General features: G+C 41.3%; 1 long non-coding RNA gene across 1 annotated transcript; it reads left to right on the top strand.

The window, feature by feature from the left end:
• Positions 1 to 420: 420 nt before the first annotated feature.
• On the top strand, positions 421 to 5,225 carry LOC130504447 (uncharacterized). The gene is made up of 3 exons (XR_008941269.1): positions 421 to 1,004; positions 1,323 to 1,381; positions 1,951 to 5,225. It is a non-coding gene; the product is annotated as an uncharacterized LOC130504447 (long non-coding RNA).
• The last annotated feature ends 8,331 nt before the right edge of the window (positions 5,226 to 13,556 follow it).

Here is a 13,556-nt window from a genome sequence, read left to right as displayed (position 1 = left end):
GTGTCTCACCACCATAGTATGTCTTTGGCTGATGTTTTGGTGTTCTAGCACGTCCTGTAGCTGCCCCAGATTGACAGTGTATCCTTTTCAAATCAGTTTGACCATACCTCTTGGCTACAAACCTTTTCTTCATGACAGACTTCATCTCATACCAAGAAGAAATCTGTAACTCTCCACACTGTTTTCTTTTGTTAGCAAGTTGATACCACCATTCAAGGGCATACCCATATAAGCCAGTAGTTGCTATATGAACCTGCTTCTCTGCTGTGTATCTATGGCAGTGAAAAAAGAAATCCACCTCCTTTTCCCATTCTAGATATGTATTTGGATCAAACTCTCCATAGAAGGGTGGAATCTGGATAACTTTTTCTCCTCTTTGCAACAGCTCCCTTGTTACTGGTTCTTTAGCCTTCTTGTAACGACCCGACTTTGATTTTCAGAATCTGTTAGCATGCTAACGTCCGTGCATTTACATAAGACCCAAAGTTTGTCTATAAATAGCCACCTCCTAATCCTGGCAACATTGTTTTCTCCACCTGCAAACAAAGAAAAAGAAAATGAGAAGTTGAGAGAGAGAGAGAGTTCAAGAAAAAGAGTGTGAGAAATCTTTGAAGTGAAGCTATTAGAGAGTTTTAATCATCAATGGAGCACGCCATCGACCACTGCACGCCAAGACCAAGTCGAGCTCGTCCCCACCGTTCACAACAGCAAGAAACCGCCGGAGGCCACCATGCTTCTAAGCTTTGTTTCGGCCGTTTTGGCAAATCGACCATATCTTCCTAACCGTCGCGAATTTCGTGCATGCAAGACCACCATCGTGTTCCTCTCGTCGAGACGAATCCATAGCCACCAGAATCGCCGCAATCGGAGCTCGGACGAAGCCGTACGCACCCTCCGAAGTTTCGCCGGAAATCGCCAACGCCACCACCGGACCACTGCTGCTCCGCCGTAGTTCGCCGCCGCCGGAACACCGCTTCTCCGCTGCCGGACCGCCGTTACCGCCGGTAAGCCTCCGCCGTCACCGCTGGTGACCGTCGCCGGAGACTCGCTGGTGACTCGGTCAACTCGGCCGAGTCGACTCAGCGGGTCAACTCGGTTGACTCGGTAAACCGGTCGGTTGACTGGTTTGACCCGATTTAAATTAATTTCAATTCGGTTAGAGTCGGTTAGGTTAAACCGGTCGGTTATGTCAAATTGATTTCTGGTCAAGGTTTGACCGGGTTGACCTTTGACCAGCGGGTTGACTTTTCCGTAGACTTTGACCAGACCCGTTTTCACCCGTTCGAAGGGCGTTCTGACCCGAAATTTCGCCCTGATTTCAGATTTGGAGTCTATTTGAGCATCTGAAGTTCATAGATACCACTTCTCTACATTTTCTAAGGTGAGGGCTATTCCCGAACTTCTCGTATGCGGCTTAGGATTTTGAATAAATATAATTTATTTTTAATATGTTCCGTCTGCGTGAAATCGAGTCTGTCATTGCTTGTTTAGCTTAGGTTGCTTGCTTAGTTAGGTTGCTTGCTTAAACTGGAACTAGGGTGTTAGATGGTTCAACATTGATTGCTTCACTTAATGTAATCTTTAGTTAGATTTGTTTGTAGATGGCTAAAGGAAGGTGTTCCTGTTAGCTTGTTTGGAGGTTACAGCCGCCTTAGTCGACCGGTTAAGCTGTAACCTCGGTGGGTCGATAAATCGTCTACGGGCGGTGATACCGAGCACTATCTCGGGCGGGTGTTGTATTTATTTTGGCCTGTTAGTGGGCAGCGAGTGCGCACCTCGCGTAGGACCATTGTTTGTTGCTTGGGTACTTTAGGTGCCGTGCTTGTACGTATTAGATTTAAATTATCTTTATTCAGAGTGTTATGACCGGGTCCATGGACTTCGGGGTAGCACCCCATACCTCACTGAGCGATTCCCCTATCGCTCACCCCTCTTTCTTCCCTATTTCAGGTGAGACAAGCATCAATGTGATACGGGACGGACTCGGTGCTACTGGACTTTTCCTTCGGATTTTATTTTGGGCTTGGGCTGAGAGTATAGTTAGGTATATGGCCTTTTGTATTATGTGTTATGGTTGGTGGCCCGCCGTTCACTATTTAGTGGAGACTGGTGTCACATTGTTATTTGTTGAGGTGTCGGTTGACACGTGGCCATTTAGTTAGAAAGTGACGGGTGTCACATTTTTGGTATCAGAGCGCGGTTCCGTCCCGGTTCTGTCCCGGGATGGCGGTCAGGGGATTCGGTTTTCAACGTTTTCAAATATTTTATATAATATATAATAATAAAAAAAAAAGTTTTGGAAATTCTTTTAGCACCATTCTGTCCAGTAATTACTAACTCAATTGTCTCTTTTTATGACGATGAGTAAAATCATCGTCATTCGTTCTTCGGCCAATAGTAATCTACAAGACTTTCAGCAGATGTGCGATGTCTCAGTTTTTCAGATTGCTCAGGAGTTTATCCGTTTCTTCAGTCATTACACCGAGGTTATCCAGGAGTGGATATGTGACGTTTCTGCCACCACCCGATTTCAAGCCATCGTCCCACGAGTTTTTGTTACATGATTTTTATGTGATGTGAGGTTTGAGCCATTGGTTGGCATGTGTTGTGTATGAGTACGAGTATTGTGATTATTTTGGAGGGGTTATAAACTCGTGGAGATCGCTTTTGAATTAGGGTGTGGCAACTTGCGTTGTGTTGATGTTGGAGTTACACTTAGCATGCTTGCCAGTTTTTGGATGTGTTTATCATTTCAGAGATGTGTCAGTTAGACAACTGGCATAGGACGTTGGGAGCTATTTATATTCATCGGAGTTGTACTAGTCGTACGTGGAGAGGTCAGGTTATTCAAGAATCGTCAGAGTTGGAGCTGAGTTTTATGATGTCTCTATTAAGGTGGATTGGTTATCATGGTATCAAGTACTGTTGATTTTTCAAAGGGCAAGAGTTCGGATTCTTGGAGTAGATGTTGTTATTATTGCATTATGCTGAGGAGTTATTGATGGAGATGCAAATGGATTTTTGGGTGACCATTTCGATGGTTCAAGATGATGGACGACATTAGTCGGATGACTTTCTAGTTATTGCTGAATATGAGGATGTATTTGAGGATTTTGGAAGACCATAAGTGGATAGAAGACACGTTTTTGCAATTGAGTTGGAACCAAGGATAGCACCGGTTTCACAAGTTCCATACGGATTAGTGCCAGTAGAGATGGCCGAGCTGAAAAGACAGATGGAAAATAAATCAGACCGGAGTTTTACCAGGCCGAGTACTTCAACGTGGGGAGCGCCAGTATTGATCGTTAAGAAGGAATATAGAGTTTTCATGGTTTGTATAGACTACAGAGGCTTGAAAATATAGCCATTGAGGATAGTTACCGCTTTCGTCTTTTGATGGGTTATTGGATTAAGCTGCATGGAGATTCATCGTTTTCGAAAATTGACTTGTCAACGGGATACCATCAGATTGTTACAGCTGAAGAGTGTGTACGGAATACGGTCCTCCGTACATGTTGTAGATATTATTAGATTGTAATGGTATCATTTGGGGAGACGAATGCTTGGATAATATTCATGAAACTTAAGAATAAATTTTTTCGTGAGCACTTGGATAAGTTGCATGATTGTATTTATCGACGACACATTGATATATTTCTGGAGTATATCGGAGTATGTTGAGCAATTGCGGATTTTGTATTTGACGCAGTAGGATCAAGTCATTGCATAAACATCAAGTCAGATGAGGAACATGGATATGGAGCAATTTGGAGGAACAATGGATACTACAGTTGCACGTGATTGGGAGATGAGTTGAAGAGGAAACTAGGAATTTATTGAGTGCCTACCAGAATTGTTTCTTAGATTAACTATGCAGTATTTGCGTGAAGATGCGCTAGTATGGTGCAAAGGAGTACGATGGAGTCACATTGGACATGATAAAGTTACCTTTGCAGATTTTATCCAAGAGTCGACATGAAGTACTTTGCAAAAGAAGCTATGGATAGGAAGAAGAGCGCCATCGAGCATGTAAACCAAAGAACCATGATTATCAAGGAATATGAGATTGGGATCAGTAGACTTTGAAGATTTTCTAGAGGTGGCATTTCAGCAGGAGAACTAATTAGAGAATTTTGGATGAGATGCGAGTAGAGCTTCACACCAGATGTTGTTACGTCAATCACTGCAGATTGAAAGATTTAGTGGAGAAAGCTACTCATCAGGAGGTAAGTCTAGCAGGGAGACAAGAACTTCTTTTAGCAGATTAGACTAATTCTAGAAGGGCATCATAGTCCCAGAAGTGAGCAGAAAACTAGTATGGGAAACAGAGTTGTCCCCGTTGCCATCACCGTCATAGCGAGAAGTGTACTAAGTTTTATGTTCGCAGTCAGTCATCATATTGTTTGTGGCCAATCATTATATGCACGACTTGGAGTTAGCATCAGTTGCATTTGCGTTGAAAGTTGGAGATTGTAATTGTACGGAACGGAGTTGAGGTTCATTGGGACCATCAAAATCTGAACTATACGTTCACTCTTTAAAACTTATACTTTGGGCAGTACTTATGATTTGTTTTGAGTTGGTAAGAGTCTACAGATTGGATATCACGTGTCATTTGGTAAGGTCAACCAAGTGGAACATGAGCAATGTCTTAAGAAACAAGAAGGTTCAAGAGATCACTGGAACACTTGCAAGTTCGGGGATTATGTTCAGTTCAGTAGAGGAGGATACAACTGGTTTTCGATCACTAGACGTGCAGATTTACTGTGGAGAGTACACCAAGCACATGTTAGCGACATGGCTTTAGTTAAACAGATCAGGTTTGAGAGATTTGGATATTCTACAGTTTTGAGCCGGATGTACTTGTGCTAAAACCGAGTTTGTGTGTCGGACGATAAGCTATTAAGAAAATGGATCTTACAGCAAGTACACCACTTGCGTTTTCCTATCTGCCCGGAAAATGTTAAGAAATTCAGAGATATGAGGTGTTATTATCTTCGGACTAGTAGGAAAAAAAGGGGTTGTAGCTACATTGCATTGCAGCACAAGATATGCCAGATGATTATGTATGAGGACGAGTTACCTATCATTGTTATGTTGAGCTTGCTTTTATCAGAGTGGAAACGAGGTTTGGTGATTATGGATATTGTTACTGGATTGTCGACCACCACATGCATAGTCTTGGATAGACTCACCGAGTAAGTTTATTTTTTTAGTAATTAAGGAGACAGACAGAACTGATCAGTTGTGTTACACGGAGTTCTCGCCAGCTTTGTATCAGACCGGGAAGCAAAGTTTATATCTGCATTTTGGAGAGCTTCTCAGAAGACGCTTGAGACAAATATTTATTTGAGTACGATTATCATCCGCAGTTAGTTAGCCAGACAGAGAAGATCATTCAGACTTTAGTGGAATAGTTCGGGGCTTGTATCTTTGAGTGGGAAAGAAGCTCGAGGATATCTACCTCTCGCACATTTCAGTTACAATGAAAGCTATCATATGAGTATTAGGTGGGCACCATATGAAACTCTTTATGGTAAGCCTCACCGTACACCACTTTTAGACAAAAGTGGGGGAGCAACAAGTATAAGACCATCAATGGTTCAAAAAAGAGTAAAGCAAATGGACATGCTTAAAGTTAGATTTAAGGAAGATCATGACCGTCAGAGGAATTATGAAGTTAAACGTCGTAAGGATTTGAAGTTACGGATTAGCGATCAAGTATACCTGAAAATGAGGACATTTCAGAAATGATATAAGATATATAAGATTCAGAAGTTAAAAGGATTAAACCGAGAAAAATCGGGATAGAGCCAGAGCTCAATTTACAGCAGCCGCCAGATGACTTCCGAAAAATTGTGTGCATCTTATCAGTTAGTGGAGGTTAGAGATCGTCAAGTGAAAGTATTTAATGGATTGTCGACTATGTATGTCAGAGTTCGTTAGAAAAGAGATGAGATTCAGTAGGAGGCCTCAGAGACATAGCAGATGGATTATTCAAAGATTTGTTACGTTGATATTGAGGAGTCAACGGAAGACTCGAATTCGAGGACGAATTCCTTATTAGTGTGGGAGAATTGTAACGACCCGACTTTGATTTTCAGAATCTGTTAGCATGCTAACGTCCGTGCATTTACATAAGACCCAAAGTTTGTCTATAAATAGCCACCTCCTAATCCTGGCAACATTGTTTTCTCCACCTGCAAACAAAGAAAAAGAAAATGAGAAGTTGAGAGAGAGAGAGAGTTCAAGAAAAAGAGTGTGAGAAATCTTTGAAGTGAAGCTATTAGAGAGTTTTAATCATCAATGGAGCACGCCATCGACCACTGCACGCCAAGACCAAGTCGAGCTCGTCCCCACCGTTCACAACAGCAAGAAACCGCCGGAGGCCACCATGCTTCTAAGCTTTGTTTCGGCCGTTTTGGCAAATCGACCATATCTTCCTAACCGTCGCGAATTTCGTGCATGCAAGACCACCATCGTGTTCCTCTCGTCGAGACGAATCCATAGCCACCAGAATCGCCGCAATCGGAGCTCGGACGAAGCCGTACGCACCCTCCGAAGTTTCGCCGGAAATCGCCAACCCCACCACCGGACCACTGCTGCTCCGCCGTAGTTCGCCGCCGCCGGAACACCGCTTCTCCGCTGCCGGACCGCCGTTACCGCGGTAAGCCTCCGCCGTCACCGCTGGTGACCGTCGCCGGAGACTCGCTGGTGACTCGGTCAACTCGGCCGAGTCGACTCAGCGGGTCAACTCGGTTGACTCGGTAAACCGGTCGGTTGACTGGTTTGACCCGATTTAAATTAATTTCAATTCGGTTAGAGTCGGTTAGGTTAAACCGGTCGGTTATGTCAAATTGATTTCTGGTCAAGGTTTGACCGGGTTGACCTTTGACCAGCGGGTTGACTTTTCCGTAGACTTTGACCAGACCCGTTTTCACCCGTTCGAAGGGCGTTCTGACCCGAAATTTCGCCCTGATTTCAGATTTGGAGTCTATTTGAGCATCTGAAGTTCATAGATACCACTTCTCTACATTTTCTAAGGTGAGGGCTATTCCCGAACTTCTCGTATGCGGCTTAGGATTTTGAATAAATATAATTTATTTTTAATATGTTCCGTCTGCGTGAAATCGAGTCTGTCATTGCTTGTTTAGCTTAGGTTGCTTGCTTAGTTAGGTTGCTTGCTTAAACTGGAACTAGGGTGTTAGATGGTTCAACATTGATTGCTTCACTTAATGTAATCTTTAGTTAGATTTGTTTGTAGATGGCTAAAGGAAGGTGTTCCTGTTAGCTTGTTTGGAGGTTACAGCCGCCTTAGTCGACCGGTTAAGCTGTAACCTCGGTGGGTCGATAAATCGTCTACGGGCGGTGATACCGAGCACTATCTCGGGCGGGTGTTGTATTTATTTTGGCCTGTTAGTGGGCAGCGAGTGCGCACCTCGCGTAGGACCATTGTTTGTTGCTTGGGTACTTTAGGTGCCGTGCTTGTACGTATTAGATTTAAATTATCTTTATTCAGAGTGTTATGACCGGGTCCATGGACTTCGGGGTAGCACCCCATACCTCACTGAGCGATTCCCCTATCGCTCACCCCTCTTTCTTCCCTATTTCAGGTGAGACAAGCATCAATGTGATACGGGACGGACTCGGTGCTACTGGACTTTTCCTTCGGATTTTATTTTGGGCTTGGGCTGAGAGTATAGTTAGGTATATGGCCTTTTGTATTATGTGTTATGGTTGGTGGCCCGCCGTTCACTATTTAGTGGAGACTGGTGTCACATTGTTATTTGTTGAGGTGTCGGTTGACACGTGGCCATTTAGTTAGAAAGTGACGGGTGTCACACTTCTCTTCCTGTTTTCTAAGAGAAAACATAATAGATTGCTGGATAGTAGATGTAAGTCGTGACCTAGCTTAAGAAAATCAAACCCTAAACCTTCAAGAGGCTCTGATACCACTTGGTGCAGCCCTGAATGGCTGTCTCTCCCTGGATCTCTTGTAGGTGGGTAGTTGCTTGGATAATCCTTGCAAACAGAGAATCAAAGACTCAATCTGCTTCAAGGCTTGTGGATAGATGATAGATGTTGATGATGAACTTTGCTAAAGAGCTATGGATTGCTCAGAAGCTGTTTTGCTACTCAAAGACACAAGATCACCTTGTATTGTCTAAGATGGGTTCACTAGGAATTCCTTCCCTTAGTGAGATCAATGTTCTTGAGCTGAACAGAGAAAGCTAGAGACTTTGAAACAACTTGTATGAAAAGGTTTTAGATTAAAAGTTGAATGAGTTTCAAAGCAAACTGCTTAGAACTCTTAAAACAATGTCGACAAAAATCAAAAGAAAACCCTAGGCTTAAACCAGATGGTTTAATCCTAATCCTAATACTAATAAGCCACGAAATTGGTTTGATTTAAAGTCCTAATCTACCCAACCTGGTTTAATTGTTTCTGGTTTAAATTAAATAAAGCCCAATAACCAGAAACATTACAATTTAATTAAATTGAACCAACAGGCTGGTTTGTCTTGGTTATCTCCCTTGGAACTCTCAGCCCACGTTTTTGACTAAGTGTAAGAGCCTCCTCCTCTTGTGCTTTCAGCCTTGATCTAGTCACTGGTCCAATCCACACACTTGCTGGCTCTCCTGGTGTCTCTCTCTGGTTCTGGTTCTGGTCTTGGTTCTCCTCTCCAGTAGCCTCCTCATCAGTTGTTTACTCAGCTTCTCCTCAAGGTCTCTGGTCATGGCTTACACAAGAATAACCAGGAAGTTGAATAAATCTCATAGGAGTTGTGAGTAAGAAGATATCCCACTTTCTATCCAGATGATTCCAGATTAGCTGTGTTCGGACATATGCCATTATCTTTTTCATTGATTCTTTATAAAACCAGGATGAACCACGATCTAAGAAGTTTATTTGGAACCACTAATCAGTGGAGAGTAACCAGGAAGTTGAATAAATCTCATAGGAGTTGTTGAGTAAGAAGATATCCTACTTTCTGTCCAGATGATTCCAGATTAGCCTGTTCGGACATATGCCATTATCTTCATGATTCTTATCAAACCAGGAAGAACCACGATCTAAGAAGCTTTATTTGGAACAACTAATCAGTTAGAATAACCAGGAAGTTGAATAAATCTCATAAGTGTTGTGAGCAACAAGATATCCACCTTCTATCCAGATGATTCCAGATTAGCCTGTTCGGACATATGCCATTATCTTCATGATTCTTATCAAACCAGGATGCCACGATCTAAGAAGCTTTATTTGGAACCACTAATCAGTGAGAATAACCAGGAAGTTGAATAAATCTCATAGGAGTTGTGAGTAGAAGATATCCCACTTTCTATCCAGATGATTCCAGATTAGCCTGTTCGGACATATGGCAATATCTTCATGATTCTTATCAAACCAGGATGAACCAATATATAAGAAGCTTGATTTGGGAACCACTAATCAGTGGAGAATAACCAGGAAGTTGAATAAATCTCATAGGAGTTGTGAGTAAGAAGATATCCCACTTTCTATCCAGATGATTCCAGATTAGCCTGTTCGGACATATGCCATTATCTTCATGATTCTTATCAAACCAGGATGAACCACGATCTAAGAAGCTTTATTTGGAACCACTAATCAGTGGAGAATAACCAGGAAGTTGAATAAATCTCATAGGAGTTGTGAGCAAGAAGATATCCCACTTTCTATCCAGATGATTCCAGATTAGCCTGTTCGGACATATGGCAATATCTTCATGATTCTTATCAAACCAGGATGAACCACGATCTAAGAAGCTTTATTTGGAACCACTAATCAGTGGAGAATAACCAGGAAGTTGAATAAATCTCATAGGGGTTGTGAGAAGAAGATATCCCACCTTCTATCCAGATGATTCCAGATTAGCCTGTTCGGACATATGGCAATATCTTCATGATTCTTATTAAACCAGGATGAACCACGATCTAAGAAGCTTTATTTGGAACCACTAATCAGTGGAGAATAACCAGGAAGTTGAATAAATCTCATAGGAGTTGTGAGTAAGAAGATATCCCACTTTCTATCCAGATGATTCCAGATTAGCCTGTTCGGACATATGGCAATATCTTCATGATTCTTATCAAACCAGGATGAACCACGATCTAAGAAGCTTTATTGGAACCACTAATCAGTGGAGAATAACCAGGAAGTTGAATAAATCTCATAAGGAGTTGTGAGTAAGAAGATATCCCACTTTCTATCCAGATGATTCCAGATTAGCCTGTTCGGACATATGCATTATCTTCATGATTCTTATCAAACCAGGATGAACCACGATCTAAGAAGCTTTATTTGGAACCACTAATCAGTGGAGAATAACCAGGAAGTTGAATAAATCTCATAGGAGTTGTGAGTAAGAAGATATCCCACTTTCTATCCAGATGATTCCAGATTAGCCTGTTCGGACATATGTCATTATCTTCATGATTCTTATCAAACCAGGATGAACCACGATCTAAGAAGCTTTATTTGGAACCACTAATCAGTGGAGATAACCAGGAAGTTGAATAAATCTCATAGGAGTTGTGAGGAAGAAGATTCTATCCAGATGATTCCAGATTAGCCTGTTCGGACATATGGCAATATCTTTTCATGATTCTTATCAAACCAGGATGAACCACGATCTAAGAAGCTTTATTTGGAACCACTAATCAGTGGAGAATAACCAGGAAGTTGAATAAATCTCATAAGTGTTGTGAGCAAGAAGATATCCCACCTTCTATCCAGATGATTCCAGATTAGCATGTTCGGACATATGCCATTATCTTCATGATTCTTATCAAACCAGGATGAACCACGATCTAAGAAGCTTTATTTGGAACCACTAATCAGTGGAGAATAACCAGGAAGTTGAATAAATCTCATAGGAGTTGTGAGTAAGAAGATATCCCACTTTCTATCCAGATGATTCCAGATTAGCCTGTTCGGACATATGGCAATATCTTCATGATTCTTATCAACCAGGATGAACCACGATCTAAGAAGCTTTATTTGGAACCACTAATCAGTGGAGAATAACCAGGAAGTTGAATAAATCTCATAGGAGTTGTGAGTAAGAAGATATCCCACTTTCTATCCAGATGATTCCAGATTAGCCTGTTCGGACATATATGGCAATATCTTCATGATTCTTATCAAACCAGGATGAACCACGATCTAAGAAGCTTTATTTGGAACCACTAATCAGTGGAGAATAACCAGGAAGTTGAATAAATCTCATAGTGTTGTGAGCAAGAAGATATCCCACCTTCTATCCAGATGATTCCAGATTAGCCTGTTCGGACATATGCCATTATCTTCATGATTCTTATCAAACCAGGATGAACCACGATCTAAGAAGCTTTATTTGGAACCACTAATCAGTGGAGAATAACCAGGAAGTTGAATAAATCTCATAGGAGTTGTGAGTAAGAAGATATCCCACTTTCTATCCAGATGATTCCAGATTAGCCTGTTCGGACATATGCCATATCTTCATGATTCTTATCAAACCAGGATGAACCACGATCTAAGAAGCTTTATTTGGAACCACTAATCAGTGGAGAATAACCAGGAAGTTGAATAAATCTCATAGGAGTTGTGAGTAAGAAGATATCCCACTTTCTATCCAGATGATTCCAGATTAGCCTGTTCGGACATATGGCAATATCTTCATGATTCTTATCAAACCAGGATGAACCACGATCTAAGAAGCTTTATTTGGAACACTAATCAGTGGAGAATAACCAGGAAGTTGAATAAATCTCATAAGTGTTGTGAGCACAAGATATATCCCACCTTCTATCCAGATGATTCCAGATTAGCCTGTTCGGACATATGCCAATTATCTTCATGATTCTTATCAAACCAGGATGAACCACGATCTAAGAAGCTTTATTTGGAACCACTAATCAGTGGAGAATAACCAGGAAGTTGAATAAATCTCATAGGAGTTGTGAGTAAGAAGATATCCCACTTTCTATCCAGATGATTCCAGATTAGCCTGTTCGGACATATGCCATTATCTTCATGATTCTTATCAAACCAGGATGAACCACGATCTAAGAAGCTTTATTTGGAACCACTAATCAGTGGAGAATAACCAGGAAGTTGAATAAAATCTCATAAGTGTTGTGAGCAAGAAGATATCCCACCTTCTATCCAGATGATTCCAGATTAGCCTGTTCGGACATATGCCATTATCTTCATGATTCTTATCAAACCAGGATGAACCACGATCTAAGAAGCTTTATTTGGAACCACTAATCAGTGGAGAATAACCAGGAAGTTGAATAAATCTCATAGGAGTTGTGAGTAAGAAGATATCCCACTTTCTATCCAGATGATTCCAGATTAGCCTGTTCGGACATATGGCAATATCTTCATGATTCTTATCAAACCAGGATGAACCATTATAAGAAGCTTTGATTGGGAACCACTAATCAGTGGAGAATAACCAGGAAGTTGAATAAATCTCATAGGAGTTGTGAGTAAGAGATATCCCACTTTCTATCCAGATGATTCCAGATTAGCCTGTTCGGACATATGCCATTATCTTCATGATTCTTATCAAACCAGGATGACCACGATCTAAGAAGCTTTATTTGGAACCACTAATCAGTGGAGAATAACCAGGAAGTTGAATAAATCTCATAGGAGTTGTGAGTAAGAAGATATCCCACTTTCTATCCAGATGATCCAGATTAGCTGTTCGGACATATGCAATATCTTCATGATTCTTATCAAACCAGGATGAACCACGATATTAAGAAGCTTTTTTGGAACCACTAATCAGGGGATAATAACCAGGAAGTTGAATAAATCTCATAGGTGTTTGAGGAAGAAGATATCCCACTTTCTATCCAGATGATTCCAGATTAGCCTGTTCGGACATATGCAATTATCTTCATGATTCTTATCAAACCAGGATGAACCACGATCTAAGAAGCTTTATTTGGAACCACTAATCAGTGGAGAATAACCAGGAAGTTGAATAAATCTCATAGGAGTGTTGTGAGTAAGAAGATATCCCACCTTCTATCCAGATGATTCCAGATTAGCCTGTTCGGACATATGCATTATCTTCATGATTCTTATCAAACCAGGATGAACCACGATCTAAGAAGCTTTATTTGGAACCACTAATCAGTGGAGAATAACCAGGAAGTTGAATAAATCTCATAGTGATTGTGAGTAGAAGATATCCCACCTTCTATCCAGATGATTCCAGATTAGCTGTTCAGACATATGGCAATTCTCTTCATGATTCTTATCAAACCAGGATGAACCACGATCTAAGAAGCTTTATTTGGAACCACTAATCAGTGGAGAATAACCAGGAAGTTGAATAAATCTCATAGGAGTTGTGAGTAAGAAGATATCCCACTTTCTATCCAGATGATTCCAGATTAGCCTGTTCGGACATATGCCATTATCTTCATGATTCTTATCAAACCAGGATGAACCACGATCTAAGAAGCTTTATTTTGGAACCACTAATCAGTGGAGAATAACCAGGAAGTTGAATAAATCTCACAGGAGTTGTGAG

Source organism: Raphanus sativus, unplaced genomic scaffold (genome assembly GCF_000801105.2).
Source record: "Raphanus sativus cultivar WK10039 unplaced genomic scaffold, ASM80110v3 Scaffold1587, whole genome shotgun sequence".
NCBI lineage: Eukaryota > Viridiplantae > Streptophyta > Magnoliopsida > Brassicales > Brassicaceae > Raphanus > Raphanus sativus.
Note: the sequence above shows the minus strand (reverse complement) of the source record. Positions and strands in the feature narration are given on the sequence as shown.